General features: G+C 41.2%; 1 non-coding gene across 1 annotated transcript; it reads left to right on the top strand.

Moving 5' to 3' along the window:
* Positions 1-8,681: 8,681 nt before the first annotated feature.
* LOC143523683 (small nucleolar RNA SNORD88) lies at positions 8,682-8,772 on the top strand. Its single transcript, XR_013133430.1, has one exon. It is a non-coding gene; the product is annotated as a small nucleolar RNA SNORD88 (small nucleolar RNA).
* Positions 8,773-19,054: the final 10,282 nt, after the last annotated feature.

The following is a 19,054-nucleotide window of genomic DNA, read 5'->3' as shown; positions in this document are numbered from 1 at the left end:
TGTCGGTTCCCCTTTATATTTCACTCCTCAATCACTCCAACATTAATTCGCTGTTACCGTCTGACCTAGACCGGGCGGTAACACTTCTGTCTTTGTAACGTATAGAACACGCTGAGAGGGATCCTGATGCGGAATAACACGATCTTTATTAGGATAACTCTGTGTAACTAGCCACACGATGAGCACAGTGACGTATGGCAGGTGCAGAGCAGTAGCGTGGGAGCGGTGGTCAGTGCGGTCCAGGGTCGAGAGGCGAGGGCAGAGTCCGGGAGGTATCCAGGGGTCAGACAGGAGAGTCCAACTGCACTCTTGGCATTACTCCTTTTTGCAGTATTGCCACCTTGTGCAAAACTGCACAGGCTGCTTTAATGTCACAGGCTCTCTCAGGGGTCACTCTGAGATGGCGCAAGCAGTTAAATCTGCTCTTTAACTGTCCAAATGCCATCTCAATGCATGCCCTTGTCTTTGAATGTGCACGATTGAACCTCCTCTCGGCATCTGTTGTAGAGTCTGCATATGGGGTAAGGAGAAAAGGTTGGCAGGGGTAACCCCTATCCCCAAGCAGTAAGCCAGGAAAAGCACCTACAATTATAAGGAGTAGAGTTAAACACTGAGGCCAAATCTGCACTATTTTGTGTGGTTGGAGTATTCTTACCTTCGGCAAACCTCTGTGCCAGTGAGGAGGCACGAAATATTGTGCACCGAGCCGGGCCATTTTGCTTCAATGTTGGAGAATAGAAATTGGCTGGTGCAAACCATCTAGAACAATGGCAAAAGTGATAAAGGGTGAAAGTTGTTCAAACCCATGGAGCGACATGCTTTACAATTTCTGTTGGGTGGGCAAAACTTGCATGTACCTGTACATTGATGCTGTGAAATGATTTTCAGTTCACATAGTCTGCCTCCATGGGTCCAGATGGAGCCTTTATCCTGATGTGAGTGCAGTCTATAGCACCAATGACATTTGGAAATCCTGGAGAATTCAATTTGTTTTGAATTGAATGAATTTTAGCATGAAATAGTTGATCAAGATGAATACAGAGCACTTCGGTAAGTGCTCTGGATAAGAGTCTCTTTTAAAGTCATATAAATTTAACTCCAAGTTACTGCTGTTCTGAAAAAGCTTCTTTTATGGGAAGGATGCCTCTGTGACCAGGGAATTTAATGAATATATTAAGGAAACGCTTAAGCGCAAGACAAACCTATCGAATTTCGCAGCAGACCGTCGCCTTACTAAGATGTTCTGCATACCCAACGCTGTACAGAAATGCGCCGCTGGCAAAGAAGTGCAAAGCGATACAGACTGTTTGGGGTTTGGTAAGAGCTCTACTACGTCTAGTGTTCTTCTCAATATATGGCCCCAGTAATTTACAAAGATATATAATACTGTGTCTTCTGAACCTGTAGTGCTCAAATAAGTAGTCATCCGGAAAGCCCAGTGGATCTGTCCTGTCCTGGAATGACCTTGGAGCTGGTAGCATGAATGCTCTGTGCACTATACACGCTCCCTCATCTACTGGATTTTCTACAAATGGGCATGCCATGGTCAATCAGCCTTCAGCCTTCACTGTTAGCTGTTCTTTTATAGCATACATTTTGGATTATTTGTATCACCTGTATGAAAATCTTGGTAAGGTAGTTGTCTGTATCAATTTCCTTTTTGCACCATTAAGTTAACCACACATTTACATTATTTATACTGAACATATGTGAATTGCGGAGTGATATGATTTGCTTGTAATTTGAACACAAAAGAGGAAGTGTGGGGATAAATATATACCTAAAAGTATCTTCACCTAAATTACTCAGTTATTATTAATACTCAGGTACAAAGAATTGTATTTTTGTGATATAGTGTTTATGCTAATGTATGTTTGTTGACCATAACTGCGATTAGACACTGTATTCCATTTTACACTGACCTGAATTTGTTAAGATTAAACCAATACATTAAAATGTGCAAAAACCTCGCTGATTAACAATGAATATGTACTCTGAAGATCGAAATATAAATTGCATTTGGAAATATAATTATTAAATTTTGATAATAATGACCTGCAATCATTCCAAACTAATAATTACAATACTCCATTAAATGTATAAAAATATGATATGATATGCTACATCCACAGCAATTTAATGGATAGAATTGCAGCGGAACCTTGTTCCTCAATTTTGTTTCCCGGATGGCGAGACTGACATCACGCTGCTGAGCCAATAGAAGCGGTCCCGCTAAGCTAAGCTTCAACTCTAGCCTGGTACGGAGCAGGTTAGTTCAAACGTATATGTTGCTGTAGTAACTGAGCGAGGCTCAAGTCTAGCCTCTTTCGTGGAACCGAATTTGAGCAAAATGAGCCAGGCTTGTCTTAAAAAGCCCGGCTTACTGAGTTAGCTCGCTTCGTGGAATACCCCCCAGGTTAAGGGGTTTTGTAAAACATATTAACTTTTACCTCCCATTAGAATGGAAACAATACTTCCCCTTGGCCCACCGGGGAAATCCCCGGTAGTAATGTATGCCAGTCCACCCCCGATACCTACAGTTGCATACATTTTACATACATTTATTATGCATAAAGCAGTTTTACCCTGCTGACTGTCAAAACCTATAGAGTTTTCTGTTGCCATCTGCACAAACGGCAGTCATGTTCGGGGTACAAGCAGAGTGAAGCATGTGAAGTTTTGTCACACTGAAACTTGCACAATGAGTACTCCATGGAGCTTCTCTGGAACATGTCTCCATGTATCTTCCCAATTAGCAAGGTTACAATTTAATAAGTTAAAATTAAAAGTCCTAAAGAACACCTAAATATGTATTAATCCACACTGGACTTACCCTTCCAAACTGCCAAGTCCTCCCATCCAACATCTGCAAAAACTTTGCCTTGCCTTGTATATATGTATATAATATATATTATATAGTATATATCATTTGTATATGTATATATTATATGTATATAATATATACTTATTTTATTTGAATCACTTGTATGATGCATGTAATGTTTAATTACAAATGTCTACATGCCATTTATTCAGGCCCTTACTTGCAGAAGTCCCTACAAGGTAAGATATACAGACAAACACTCTGAAAACAGTGATCACACTACAACACATAAAACATGCAACAGAAACAAAAACAAACAAACGTTTGACGTGACAGTGAACTCTTATTTTGATACACTCGTTGATGTTTTGAATAGGCGCCTCATCAGGATACCTAAGGGTCCTCGAGAACTCACAATATAAAACCACCATCTTGGCCTGTCTTGGCCACATTTCAATCTTTCTTCTGAGCAGGAAAGGGGCTCCTTGCAAGTAGCTGTTGAAGCGCTGCAGCAATTGGTAAGCATTTGTTTAGACGTTACCGGTTTTTCTATTCTATTCCGTAGTTGATGTTTGCCGTTGCTAAAAGCCGTATTGTCAGAGCCTTTTCGACGTGTGACACCTCTGGTACGTTGACAAATGCACAACAATTCTGTTAATTTGTCGTAGTAGTGACTGTTAAAGGTACTGTAATCTTTTAACACTGCAACTACCAGCATTTTCATACGACTCCTTCTAGCAGAGAGTGCCAAATGGCAGTGCTGGGGTCATTTGCATCCCATTAGGCCAGGCAGAGTTGAGCTCATGCTCCTTATGCAGGCCATATTCAATAGTATTTTCAGAATTTGCTGCAGGCCATATTCAATAGTATTTTCAGAATTTGCTGCAGGCCATATTCATTAGTATTTTCAGAATTTGCTGCAGGCTAATGAAAACTGCACTAATGGACATGATGGCCTAATGCAGAGGTGTCCAAACTCTGGCCCGCAGGCCAAATGTTTAGGCCATCCTTTGTTATGTACATGCAGCCACTACTTGGTAATGCTAAACGGGGGGATGGGTGATTGTGTGAACTATGTTGATACATTGACTCAGATGGAGAAGAAAAAAACCCTTTAAGAAAAAATCAGAACTTTAGCTATTTTTGACCAATCAGCATGTCTCCTTTTGCAGTGAGAACAATCCAAAATTAGTACAAAGGAGGCAGACTTGAGATGTTTTAGAATTATAGTTCAAATAATGTCGTTGTCAGTTTAATAATGGAGAGAGATGACTGCAGACATAGGAAACTTGTTAATAAAGTGCATAGACTTTAATAAACTGCACCAAAGTAAATGGCCTATCTGGCTACATGCTAAGTGAAATAAAATAGAATAAAGGTCTAATAAAAGCCATCCTTTATGTACATGCAGCCACTACTAGGTAATGCTAAACGGGGGGGGGGATGGGTGATTGTATGAACTGTGTTGATCCATTGACTCCGATGGAGAAGAAATGGTGAAATAAAATAGAATAAAGGTTTCTCACTCTAGTACTATATTACAATATTATAAATGTACAGAATGGAGGTAACTGAGATGGGTTCTATATATTTTTTTAATGTTGTTGCAGCCATTAGATCGAAATATGCCGGTACCAGGTAACAGTGAACAGGTATGGGTGTGATGGGTGGTAGTGTGAACTATTATGACTATTATGTATGTATCCACCTACATGTGGATAAAAATCCATGTTGCTATATTTCACTTACTCTCGACTTAGAAGCAAAGATGGCAAAGGTTTGCAGAACACAGCAGGCTTTGGACGTGGTCCTCAACCATGTCGACCCTTGTGACTCTGATGGAGGAGAAATAACTCTTGATCCGAGTAGTGACTCTGAAATCTCTTCTGGTAAGATTTCCTATTTTTGTTTGTCAGTTATGGGTGTTGTGTTTTTGGAAGAGACACTGCAAAAAGTACCATCTGGATAAGTTAAAATTACTCGAATATTATTCTATTTCAAGTAGTTGAGGGTTTATTGTATAAATTTATGTAGAAATATCTTTACCTATTGACATTTTTTCAAAAGATAAACTATTTAAATATATATATATATATGCCACGTATTGCTGTGTGAAAACAATCCTACATTACTTCCAAGGTGGCATACTTGAGATGTTTTGGAATTATAATTGGGGTTCACACACGTAGTGTGGGGAAACCTATTTTTGCAATTTAGGGTTCACACACATCTCAGGACTGTCACACTGTGCAGTTTTGAAACATTTGGCCACTAGGTGGCACTATTTGTGAATCATGCATAACTTTTCCAAATCTTTGCTTAGGAAAATGAAACTTGATTCTTTTGATTCCTTGCAGTCCACCTGACAACTTTGCAATTACAAGTCCTATTAAAAAAGGCGTAGTTTTGTCACATTCATCAATTGTTTGAAAATAGCACTTTTCGAACTAGTCCTAGGAATTTGATCCAATGATTGCAAGAGTGGCATGGGCATAATCTGTAGACACTGTAGGTAAACTATTTTTAAAAATTGTTGGATTTTTTTTATTTTCAGGTGGGTCCATTTTCCCATTATATCATTGAGGCCATATATGACCTATATTGCTATAATTCATATAAACATGTTGATCAACTCCCAATTTCAAAGCCTTTTATAGACTGAGGTCCTTCAGGTATGCCAAGTTTGGTTCAAATTGGCCTGTCGCTGCATTGTCCAAAAACCTAAGAAATCATAAAAACTCATGCTGCAATCCGGTTATGCAGAATACAGACAAATAAAGGGTCTTGTATGAGTCAGATCAATGAGATAAATAACTTTGCAATTAGATCTCATAACAAAAGGTGCACTGCTTGACCAGAAATGAACCTTTTATTTCACTAAAATGTCTTATTTCATTACTGTAATATCAGTATGGTATTACATGGGCTCCATTTACTGGCCAAATACTGGAACTGACTGAATAGTACATACATAAGACCCCACACACACACACACACACACTGCTGATCTCAGCATGTGATTTAGTTCTTTGATCTGACTCAATTTCCCAATACACATTTTGATCGTTTTGGGCCTTTAGTGCCTCAATTGAATCTTTTTGTGCACATTAATTTATTTATGCACACCCCCCCCCCCCATTAAGGCCAAAATACCTATTTGTGTGTGAACCCGCCAATCGCCGGCTACGTTTCAAATATTATGTTTGTCAATTTCACATTATTTCAACCTTTCACTAATCAAATCTCAAACATATGGTCCTGTAGATGAGGAGACTTCATCACCAGTAAAGAGGGGTCGCGTGGAGACACACGGGCGGCTGACAGAGACTGCAAAAGGCGGCACAGTGTGGCATGAAGAACAGATCGGAAGACATGACTGAGTGCATCCAAGCCCAAGTAAATGCAATACCACGAATGGAGAGCCAACTGCTTTTGCCCTACGGAAAGTATCGAGTCGCTTAGAGAGTTTCCTCTGTTTCATTTCTATTGAAATGCTTCGGATCATACAGGGGTGGACTGTCCAGCATGCACGCCAGACACAGCAAGAAAACTGGTTCATGTCCCTCGCTGAGCTAAAGGCGTTCATTGCAATCCTCATCCTGCGAGGTGTTGTGCGCCTTCCAGCGGTGCATGACTCATGGTCTACAACACTGGGAGTGCCCTTAATCACCAAGATTATGTCGCGAAACCGCTTCCAGAACATCATGCAGCACCTTCACTTTGACGACAAGTACACACGCAGTGAACGAGCTGCAACTGACCGGTTTGCTGCAATCTCTAATGTTTGGGGGTCTTTCGCTGCCAATTGCATCACTTGTTACAACCCAGGAAGGCATATCACCATAGATGAGCAACTTTTTCCAACTAAGACCCGTTGCTCTTTTCTTCAGTACATTGCAACAAAACCCGACAAGTTTGGGATAAAGTTCTGGGTGGCATGTGACCTGAAATCCAAGTATGTATGCAACATCATTCCATATCTTGGCAAAGACTCCAGTCGTCCCGTGGGGGAAAGACTATCGGAAAATGTGGTGATGAAGCTTATGGAACCATTTATGGACCAAGGAAGAACTGTTACCACAGACAATTTTTTCACCTCACTGTCACTAGCAAGGCAGTTGCTGGGCCGGAAGACCACCCTCCTTGGCACAGTAAACAAGATTCGTCGTGAGCTTCCAGACTCTGTCAAAAAGAATTTGGGCCGTGAGGAATTTAGTACACAGGTGTTTTCAACCTCTGGTGCCACGCTGACCGTTTACGCGCCCAGACGGAAAAAGACTGTCTGCATCCTCAGTAGCATGCACAGTACGGTGGAGATTGGAGACACCCGAAAAAAAAAGCCAAACACAATCACAGACTACAACAGCCTAAAATGTGGTGTGGATGTCATGGACCAAATGGTGCGAAAGTACAGTGTACGTTCAGGAACACGGCGTTGGCCAGTCGCTGTGTTTTATAACATGATTGACATTTCATGCCTGAATGCACATGTGCTTTTTCAAGCATGCACTGGGGTAAAAGAGAGACGGTCCGAGTTCTTGGTGAAGCTTGCAACAGAACTTGCACAGTCTCATATGGAAGCCAAGGAGGTGTCCAAGGTAGAGTTTCAGCAGCAACAACCCACACCTGACACAGGGAAAAGGGCATTGTGCCAGGTTAAGTGTGGCTGCAAGAGTAACCGTGCCACTAAGCGTTGTGGTTTTTGTAAAAGGTTCACATGTGGCAAATGCAGAAAGGAGATTATGTGGCAGTGCCAAGTGTGTTTAGACAATTTGTAAGTGTGCTGAGTCTATTGGGTTTTCATACCAGTCTGACAACAAGCAATGTAGCTCGCTACTGCACAATGACTGTATGTACATAAACTTCTTAGCAGTTTATATTTCTGTTTAGTTTACATTTCCATTTATGAATACTTATCATAATGTTGCATGCTTATTTTATCCTTTATTACTATTTCGTTGTACAGAGCAACACGTTTCTTTACTGTGCATATACCAATAAAGTTTCTCGTGATGTTTTGCACTGGGCTCCAAAAGTACATTGTGACAAAAGTGCGTCTCTACTAATGACATGGCAGAGACTGAGGGGATTATTAATATTTCAGGGCGAACCCTTTCGGTATTCCGGCGAGGGCATCCTTAACCGGTGATGCACCGGTATCGGTGACCATCAACTTCTGTTCAAGAGACTCATAAATATTGGAGTTGGATAGTGCTGCTTCTTGTCAGAAAAGAAATGTTATCAATCGTACGAACCACCCTAGGCATTTGTTAGTAGAAAATAGGAAATGAATAAGCTGACGTTTAACCAAAAGCTTTAGAATCAACAGATTTTTTTCATGCAACGTAAAACATAATTGTCTGCATGCGTGAAAACGTCATTTAGGCCTACCTAATCTTTTCAAATTCAGAGTTTGTCATGCACAGAGGGAACAGGTTTCCTTAGATACAATGAAAATTTTACTTTGCTCCTCGCTAAGAATGCCAAATATGTCATTAACAAATATCTAAGTATATACAAGCACATATCTTAATCAAGAAATACACACTAAATAAATAATTCATTTTGAAATGAGCTTTAATTTCCTTATAAACTACAATCAACGATTGAGTACCCATGTGCAGTTAACAGGATTTGACCCTACCTTATTTCTTGACGACACATGCATGGTGGTCTCTGGTTACAGAATTCAGTGGTCACAGATGTCTAACACGGGAAACAAGCATAAGACCAATTCAGAATAAAAGGCCATGACTGTTAATCTAAGACAATTGTTTTCTCTTTCAGGGGACATCGTCCATGCATCCTGGGGATGAGGTACGTGATTGACTAAGTCTTGAATCTGGAGTCTGAAGGTTTCCTCCTGTGATGATTTTGCACTGGGCTCTGAATGTCTGTGGCGAGAAAAGTGCACCTCTACTCTTGACATGGTGGAGTCTGATGGGGGGGGGGGGGATGTTAAAGAAACTGATTCAATAGCGTTATCACCGTACTTTGTAAATATACAGGCGGGACTCATTTTGTCTTGAATTTTGTTTCAGGTGGTGTGCTCTTGACTCCACCTGAAACTTGACTCCACCTGGCTGAGGCTCTGTGAAGAAATTCTGTAGTGTCATTATCCTGGTCTACAGTCATGGCCAAAAGTTGAGAATTACACAAATATTATATTTTCACATGATCTGCTGCCCTCTGGTTTTTATATGTGTTTGTCAATTGTTTTTATCACATACAAAAATATAATTGCAATCATAGGAGTAACAAGCTTTTATTGACAGAATGAGTTAAGTTAATACTGTGCCATTACACTTATTAGCTATACACAGTGCTTACTTTGAAAATCAAACGATGCCAGAACGCAAACAGCGGCATGAGACAAGGGGTCAGAGGCCAACAATGTCACCGGATCGCAAAACAAAATCACAATGTCACCGGATCACAAAACGCTTAGGCACACAAATGTTAAAATAACAAGCCAATTTGTATATATAAATTACTTTTAAATTATTTACATGTGTTTTATAAGTGTTTAAGTGCAGAAGTGCATACAGATTTCTTCATAACTTATAATTAGTAGGCTTGAAAGTTACTGGATCGAGGCAGACAGTTCCCGGAACACACCCTTCAAAATGAGAGTTCCTGGATCCTGTTCCGGCAGGATCCGGCTCAAATTAAGCCCTGGCTATAGAATACAAAAGTAATTTTGTGAGTCGTAGCTTTTTCATTTTTTAAGACTCCTCATTGAAAAGTCACATTACACATACCAAACAACAAAAAGACTATAGATCCTTGTTCCTTGTGCATGTGATAAATTACATTCTGCACAGTTACCTCAGGATATGTCAACAGAAAATAACAATCATAGAACAATATATATCTATAGTCACCATGACAACAGTTATCATGATAAGTGTTAGTATTTCAAAGTGCAAAAAGAGCAGAGCTCCTAGGCATGTTAAACCTGATGTGATTCGCTAAAATCTGTGCTCCTTATTTAAAAGGAATTCTGAGTTTAAGGATTTAGCTTTCTGCTAATTCAAAATGTTAAAAACGTTTGACTTTCTTCCTCTCTCTTTCATTTAAAGTGCAGGCACAGTAAGAAATACACAAACATCTCCATCTTCAAGTAGAATCCATGTTGGGCTTTATTTTGGTCTGGAGGTCTGGCTTGCAGCTCTCAGTTGATCGGGAGGTTCTTCACAAACTCTCTTAGGCTCTTGCGGATATTGGAAGGTTGGGAAGCAGCGCAGTCCAGCAGCGCCGGACCCATGTGGGCATGAAGGGCTTGGCATAGGTGGACAGTGGTCCCTCTCAACGCTTCTACCTCTCCCGTGGACCGTACCACTGTTGCTGGAGGTCCCCAGGAGGTACCAGAGCAGAGGAAGCACCTTCTGCTCAACCAGTTGTGGCTTGCAGGGGTAGAGTTTCCTAACCAGCTCTATAAAAAGAATATTTAAAAGGAACAAAGATAAATAAATCAACCCTGGACAGCACTGGGTTATTACAGAAGCATTTTTTTAACCTAGAAAGATTTAATTCAACTAAAGTGACAGTATTTGGTAACTATGGTAACTCTCTGGAATGATTATTATCAATATTATAAATATTATTAATTAATATAGGAATTATAGTATTTCTGGTAAATATCTTTTATCTTTTTTTTATCTCTGGCATCTCTTAGCATATCAGTGGAATTACTTTCTGAAAGAATTGTTTTTTGATAATGTATTTGAATTTGTAGAATATTTCTGTATACACAACCACAAAAGATTAGACACTGTATATTGAACAAAAGAGCCTAAGCACATCCACTGTAAACTCCATTATTTAACTATCTGCTGTCAGATAATGCAAGATCTCCTGTCAGTCTTACAGAAATATTTTTTTCTTTATATTGGACTGTGCCTTAATATGAAAGGAGATTTTCATTTGATCTGCACCACAAACATCTAGCCAAAGAGCAAGAACATTCTTTTACTGATTTGTGTGAACCTTTTCCCCAACCTAGCAACCTTTCATCAAAAGATACAAAGGTAAAACAGAACACAATCATTGTTGTTGTTGTTTTTCTAAAGCCCAGTGGCATGTGTCCTTCAAGATGTTTTGTAAAGAGAGAAAAGAACCCACCAAGGTTATTGATGAGAGCTTGAATGGCAGCTATTGTTGCCATGTAGATGGCGTTATTCTTGGAATTGAGGTGATTGTCCACTATAGCTGGGACTAAGATGTAGACCACTTGGACCAGGTTGTCTCTGAGCAGTGTGATTATCTTCTGTAAGGCCTCCAAGGCATAGAGGTTAACCTTGCAGTCGTGCTTTGAAAGCATCAAATACCTGTAGCAGAGGAAGAGAGGTATAGAGCAAGCCGCCCATGCATTCATCAGGCACTCACCATATCAGTGCCGTTAAGCCCTGGAGCTGATTTGATTTCAAGCCCTTTCATTTCAACCGACTGATTTTTTCATAAGTCATTCACTTGGATTCTTTGGTTTAATGCAATTTCAAGGATACGCTTGGGTGAAATCTTCACATACATTGTAAAACAAGCTCACACTAACAATGGACACGACTGCCCTCCACTGTAATAGTTAAAACTGATTGTTGTAATATTTTCTACTCTGAAGCATCTGAGCTTTTGACATTTCTTCAGATGTGCCAGCATTTAATGTTCTCCAACGTATGACCCCCCATACAGATCACTTCTGAAAGCTGCTGAAAACATTAAAAATCAATTCAGTTCAAATGTGTTACCAGGAACATGTTGCCCACGACCATATATGGGTTGTCCTCGCAGTGGGCCACCAGCTGATCAATGCCCTTGATGGGCTCGCTGAAGTCTTTTGAACCCAGCAGGGCCTTGAGCTGCTTGACGTACTCTGTCTTGTCTGCAATGCTGTGGATGTGTGCTCTGCTGCTGTCTTTGCTGAACACACACAAGAGAGAAAACACAAGGATTGGGTTATAGTGTCCAAACAGAAAATGAACAAGGCTGCAATCAAATTAAATCAACATCAACACCATCAAAAATTGCAAACATCAAAGCAGTTCCAATCAGGATGCACTTTTTTGTTGTTGTTGTTTTGATTAACTGTTTAAATATTCACCTGCTGGCAAACTGAGGAGGAGGTACGCATGACTCCACAGCTGGGATAGAGTTCACGGGTAAGCGGTAAGGTAAGGTTCTCAAGATACAAGAGGGGAGCGTTCGCCGAAATCAGCCGTTACCTTTCAGAGGTGCCGCGTCGTCTGGGCTCACGTCCCTCACCGTGTGTCTAAGGCTACGCTTCATTCGTTGCGTGTTCTGACGCTCCACCTGTGCGGCTGGAGCTTCTTGCTGCTCCAGACGAGGCTGACGCATCTTATATCTTCGCATTCCTAGACACCTTTGTCCTCTCCTGGGAATACACACGTACGAATCACCACAAAACATGGAGTGATGATATTGAAGTCCACATATTGCTTCATACTTTGATTCTATCCCAAAGGTTTCAAGCCGGTTCATTTTGAACCATGCTCTGTCCTTTAACTACTGGGTCTGGGACTACACTGTGCATGCCTTACTGTAAATACAATGTGTGGTGCCACGCACTGCCCTGTACTTTATTATTTGTTTACAATATATGTCTACCATCACAGTTTAGATGGTTTTTTTATTGCAGTCTGTTTCACCTAAAAGTTTTGTGAATAAGCTTTGTTTAGTGAGTAAACATGGGGCATAGTGGCTGAATGGCATAAAAAAAAAATCCTCATCATGTATCCAAACATGAATCGCTACCTTGGATTTCAGAGTGAGGACAGTGTTCCTGATGGTTGCCAGGTCTTTGGCAGGGATGCACTTTTCCACCATCTTATCAAAGTCATGGTGGGAGGACAGGAACAGCAGCATACGCCGGCCCAAGCGCCTGAGACGAAGAACAGACCCCAAAACAGGAGAGAACCGTAAGTGAGAGACCCGTAACTCACAGCACACCGACCATTTATCTTACCAGGTCACAATTTTACAAGGCCGTCTGTGTGTAGAAAACACGATAGTGCTTCTATTACTCTACAATTTAGCAGCATTTGCTGACTTCAGAGTATCAGACTAGGAGACTAAAAGAATCAGCAAAAGATTAGTATCTGGGAAACTGAATAAGCTTTGTAGAATTCTCGTTCTGATCCCAGTACTAACCTGGTTTCTTGGGAAGCGTCCTGTGCCAACTTGGAGACTGCAGGGATAATTCTCGCTATGACGTCTTTCGCCCCAGACAATAAGCGGCCAGCGCCAATTTTCTCTACCAAAGTAGCCAAGTGCAGAGCAGTACACTTTCTTACTGCAGCATTCAGATGACTTTTGAGGAAAACAGAAGGAAAAAAATTAGGGCATTCAAAAAAAGAAGGTAATAACTATTAATCCATCCAATCAATGTATACAGTAGGCCTACAACTTTTAGCTTCTATAAAGAAACTTAATACCCATATGTATGATCTAAGTGCACAATCAAATTATCATATTCTATTCGATGGCTTAGTTTGCACCAGTTAGTGTACATCTGTATTTTTTAAACAGAAAATGTTTGCATGTCCTCTGTAAGCTAGCTAACTAGCCTATTCTTTAAGAGGTGTGAAGGGCAGTTTGGATCAGAAGAGAGGAGGTGGAATGCAATAAAAATAATATTTAACAGGATAAATAACTAAAAATATTGATATAGGCCAGGGCAATATTTTGAAATAACAATGGAAAAGTAAAAACAGCAGCCAAAATCAGTGCTTTGTTAGCTTCTTGTGACTGTTGTTGCTATCTGAAAGCCACAGTTTAAAGCTCACTGCAGGCTAACTGACCAGAGTCCTCCAGCGAGAAGGGCGTTCATGCTCCGAATGGGGGTGCAGTTCTGCACCATGCTGTCCAGAGCTGTGTCCACGTCCTGCCTGATGAAGGCATTGGACTCCGCTGCTTTGTGAAGGAGGACCTTAGCTGTAGCCTCCACTTCCTGGTCCATCCCTTTCTGCAGGCTGGAGTACAACTCCCTCAAGGACACCACCGCCATGCGAGACACGGCAGAGCGCAGGTTCTGCACCTGCAGGAAAGACGACGTTCCAGCTCGTTTCAGTCACATCCAACACTGCCACCGCCATCGTAATAAGTATAATCCTCCACTGCAATGTGTTATGTAGGCGGAAATACCTTAATCACTAATTACAGTTAGATATGCCATCTGAATTTCAATTAGATGAGAAATGTTTTTATAAAAAATGAATTTCAAAGTACTTTGCTAACGCTGACTTGACTTTGTCAGCAACATCACCTGTAATATGTACATGCTGATGGTGTCCTCCAATTTTAGAATTCAGACCGATACACAGTCAGCAAATCTAGTGGCTTACCTCTTGAATAAGAACAATGCAGACATCATGACGCCTGCTGCCAAGCACATCAGAGTGATGCTGAGCCAATCTACGGATGAACATCAACCCTTCAATTTTCTTCTCCCTGTATGAAGATATTGAACATAGACACACACTGTAACCATCGGCTACTGAAAGAAAAAAATGCTACAAGAAAATGGACAAAGAGGAAAAAACTTCACTAAATACATGCATACTTACCATATATGCAGAACACCATAAATGACTTGCTGTTTAACCTGCCCTAGCCAAATGCTTCAGAATTTTGCAGGTGTGACTTACAGGCTATCTGCACATTTTTAAATCTCAAATTCAATGACTTTTAAGACCTTTTTAATACCTCTCACAAGAAAAAATAATACTATTACTGGGGATGCAGGTGTGTTTCACATCGTTGACGGGGGGTGGAACGAGAATTGTTGACCGGGGGTGGGGGGGTGGCGAACTCCAACGCTAGGAATCTAGCACTAGGACCCTGGAGCGGTTATTTTCTGCATGGTCCTAGCGCTAGATTCGGCAAAGTTCACATCGCGCCAGAACAACTGAACAACACACACTTATAATAATTTAATGCCTCCCCTCATAATATTCCAGACATTTTAAGACATTTTTAGGCCTTGAATATGGAAAACTAAATTTAAGACATTTTAAGACTTTTTAAGGACCCGCGGGTACCCTGGACTTACCAGTCATCAGAGCTAAGCAGACTGAAGCTCTGAGCGAGAGCGAGGTCTGGATCGGAGAAGGTCCGTAAAGTCTGCTGCTCGTGGGGATCCTTCCTGGGAGGTCCTGGTTTGAGTTCATCTAGAGAAGAATACCAGAACCCAAACAAACTGACTAGGACTTTTAGGGCTACCAGCTCAACTTTGGTCAAATCAGCTTGAAGGCTGACAGCAAAACATTATTCAATGTGGTGAACTAGATTTAAAACATTGTTGTGTAATGCAGTGTTAACAGCAAAGCAATTTACATGCAAGTGCAGTGATCACACATGAAGTGCTGAAGAGCAGGCAACACTCATCAGAACTGTTTGAAAGGGACGGACGTGCTCTGATCAGTCTGGTACCTCGTCTGCGTCGTGGCAGCATGTTTTTAGTAGGGACAGCCGTGGGGGGGCTGGGATGAAGCGGAGGACTCAAACTTTTGACGGGACTTCTGGGGGTGCGTGCGTTTCTGGAGCTTGAGGGCAAATCATCCAGGATGACACCGGTCTTAGTCTGTGCTGGAAGACTACTGTTCAGCTGCAGGTCTGATGGGAAAGAGGTTCACGGGTAAGCGGTAATGTAAGGTTCTCAGGAAACAGGAGGGGAGCGTTCGCCGAAGTCAGCCATTACCTTTCAGAGGTGCCGCGTCGTCTGGGCTCACGTCCCTCACCGTGTGTCTAAGGCTACGCTTCATTCGCTGCGTGTTCTGATGCTCCACCTGTGCGGCTGGAGCTTCTTGCTGCTCCAGACGAGGGAGACGCATCTTATATCTTGGAATCCTAGACACCTTTGTCCTCTCCTGGGAATACACACGTACAAATCACCACAAAACATGGAGTGATGATATTGAAGTCCACATATTGCTTCATACTTTGATTCTATCCCAAAGGTTTCAAGCCGGTTCATTTTGAACTATGCTCTGTCCTTTAACTACTGGGTCTGGGACTACACTGTGCATGCCTTACTGTAAATACAATGTGTGGTGCCACACACTGCCCTGTACTTTATTATTTGTTTACAATATATGTCTACCATCACAGTTTAGATGGTTTTTTTATTGGAGTTTGTTTCACCTAAAAGTTTTGTGAATAAGCTTTGTTTAGTGAGTAAACATGGGGCATAGTGGCTGAATGGGATAAAAAATCCTCATCATGTATCCAAACATGAATCGCTACCTTGGATTTCAGAGTGAGGACAGTGTCCCTGATGGTTGCCAGGTCTTTGGCAGGGATGCACTTTTCCACCATCTTATCAAAGTCATGGTGGGAGGACAGGAACAGCAGCATACGCCGGCCCAAGCGCCTGAGACAAAGAACAGACCCCAAAACAGGAGAGAACCGTGAGTGAGAGACCCGTGACTCACAGCACACCGACCATTTATTACTATCTGGGAAACTGAATAAGCCTTGTAGAATCCTCGTTCTGATCCCAGTACTAACCTGGTTTCTTGGGAAGAGTCCTGTGCCAACTTGGAGACTGCAGGAATAATTCGCTCTGCACCAATCTTCTCTACCAAAGTAGCCAAGTGCCGAGCAGTACACTTTCTTACTGCAGCATTCAGATGACTTTTGAGGAAAACAGAAGGAAAACAATTAGGGCATTCAAAAAAAAGAAGGTAATAACTATTAATCCATCCAATCAATGTATACAGTGCAACTTTTAGCTTCTAAAAAGAAACTTAATACCCTTATGTATGATCTAAGTGCACAACCAAATGATCATATTCTATTTGATGGCTTAGTTTGCACCAGTTATTGTACATCTGTAATTTTTAAACAGAAAATGTTTGCATGTCCTCTGTGAGCTAGCTAACTAGCCTATTCTTTAAGTGGTGTGAAGGGCAGTTTAGATCAGCAGAGCGGAGATGGAACACAATAAAAAGAATATACAAGAGGATAAATAACTACAAATATTGACAGGGTGTCTACAGGTTTGACCAAGTGAAAATTTAGACATTTTAAGACTTTTTAATACTGTTTTCCAAATAAAATTAAAACCAACTCGCAAGAACATACACGTTAAAATAAAGCACAAAAACTAACTGATTATTAGTTTTTGTGCTTTATTTTAACGTGTATGATCTTGCGAGTTGGCTTTAATTTTATTTGGAATTTTATTTAATTTTATTTGGAATCTACCGATATCCGCCCCCGAATTTCAACACATGGCTGACGGAATTATTCCTCCCTAAATTTAGCTCCGCAAATTTAAGATATTTTGGTTGAAAATTTAAGACAAAATAAGACTTTTCAAGGCCTTATTTGACAAAAATTAAACTTAATACCATTTAAGACTTTTTAAGGACCCGCGGCCACCCTGATTGATATAGGCCAGGGCAATATTTTGAAAGAACAATGGAGAAGTAAAAATTATCTGAAAGCCTCAGTTTAAAGCTCACTGCAGGCTAACTGACCAGAGTCCTCCAGCGAGAAGGGCGTTCATGCTCCGAATGGGGGTGCAGTTCTGCACCATGCTGTCCAGAGCTGTGTCCACGTCCTGCCTGATGAAGGCATTGGACTCCGCTGCTTTGTGGAGGAGGACCTTAGCTGTAGCCTCCACTTCCTGGTCCATCCCTTTCTGCAGGCTGGAGTACAACTCCCTCAAGGACACCACCGCCATGCGGGACACGGCAGAGCGCAGGTGCAGCACCTGCAGGAAAGACGACGTTCCAGCTCGTTTCAGCCACATCCAACACTGCCACCGCCATCGTAATAAGTATAATCCACCACTGCAATGTGTTATGTAGGCGGAAATACCTTAATCACTAATTACAGTTAGCTATGCCATCTGAATTTCAATTAGATGAGAAATGTTTTTATAAAAAAGGAATTTCAAAGTGCTATGCTAACTCTGACTTGACTTTGTCAGCAACATCACCTGTAATATGTACATGCTCATGGTGTCTGCCAATTTTAGAATTCAGACCGATACACAGTCAGCAAATCTAGTGGCTTACCTCTTGAATAAGAACAATGCAGACCTCATGAAGCCTGCTGCCAAGCACATCAGAGTGATGCTGAGCCAATCTACGGATTAACATCAACCCTTCAATTTTCTTCTCCCTGTATAAAGATATTGGACATAGACACACACTGTAACCATCGGCTACTGAAAGAAAAAATGCTACAAGAAAATGGACAAAGAGGAAAAAACTTCACTAAATACATGCATACTTACCATATATGCAGAACACCATAAATGACTTGCTGTTTAACCTGCCCTAGCCAAATGCTTCAGAATTTTGCAGGTGTGACTTACCAGTCATCAGAGCTAAGCAGACTGAAGCTCTGAGCGAGAGCGAGGTCTGGTTTGGAGAAGGGCCGTAAAGTCTGCTGCGAGTAGGGATCCTTCCGGGGAGTTCCTGGTTTGAGTTCATCTAGAGAGGAATACCAATCAATCAATCAATCAAAATGTATTTATATAGCGCTTTTTACAACAGTTGTTGTCACAAAGCAGCTTTACAAGTGTCCCAATAAGTGTTAACTGCTATAAATGCATGACAGGCACTCAACTACCAGACACCATAAAACAAAAGACACTCACACTTTACCAGAAGTACCCAAACAAACTGACTAGGACTTTTAGGGCTATCAGCTCAACTTTGGTTCAAATCAGCCTGAAGACAGCAAAACATTATTCAACACGGAGAACTAGATTTAAAACATTGTGTTGTGTAATGCAGTGTTAACAGCAAACCAATTCCAACCTCTGCCAATTACTCCTTCAGACATGTCGTCAGCAGGGGACGCCCTGGTGCTTTGCACTTGAGATCCTGAAAAGCACAATACATATTAACACATACTCTATCAAAAATCTCAAATATAACTTCTGGTTTCATAGTGGTTTCTTCATGGTGCAGAAAAACAATGTTCATGGGTGCAGGTATAGCAATGTACAAGAGGATCAGCAGGGGCTTTTTGTTTGTAGTATAGGGCTTTCAAAGCAGTTTTTACTTTTTAAATACTTTTTTCTTTTACTTTTTTTGTTGTTGTTGCTGCAACAAATGGTTTGGATGCCATTTCCAGGAGAGCAAAAGAGTGAGCTCACCTTTGGCAGGCCTGAAGGCACGGAGTGGCTCTCGGCCAGCAGGTTTGGTGAGTGGAGGCAACATTGCTTCTCTGCCACTCGCATTCACCTTAGCCCGC

This window comes from Brachyhypopomus gauderio, chromosome 9, assembly GCF_052324685.1.
Source record: "Brachyhypopomus gauderio isolate BG-103 chromosome 9, BGAUD_0.2, whole genome shotgun sequence".
Lineage (NCBI taxonomy): Eukaryota > Metazoa > Chordata > Actinopteri > Gymnotiformes > Hypopomidae > Brachyhypopomus > Brachyhypopomus gauderio.
The sequence above is the reverse complement of the archived record's forward strand: the minus strand, read 5'-3'. Positions and strand labels throughout refer to the sequence as shown.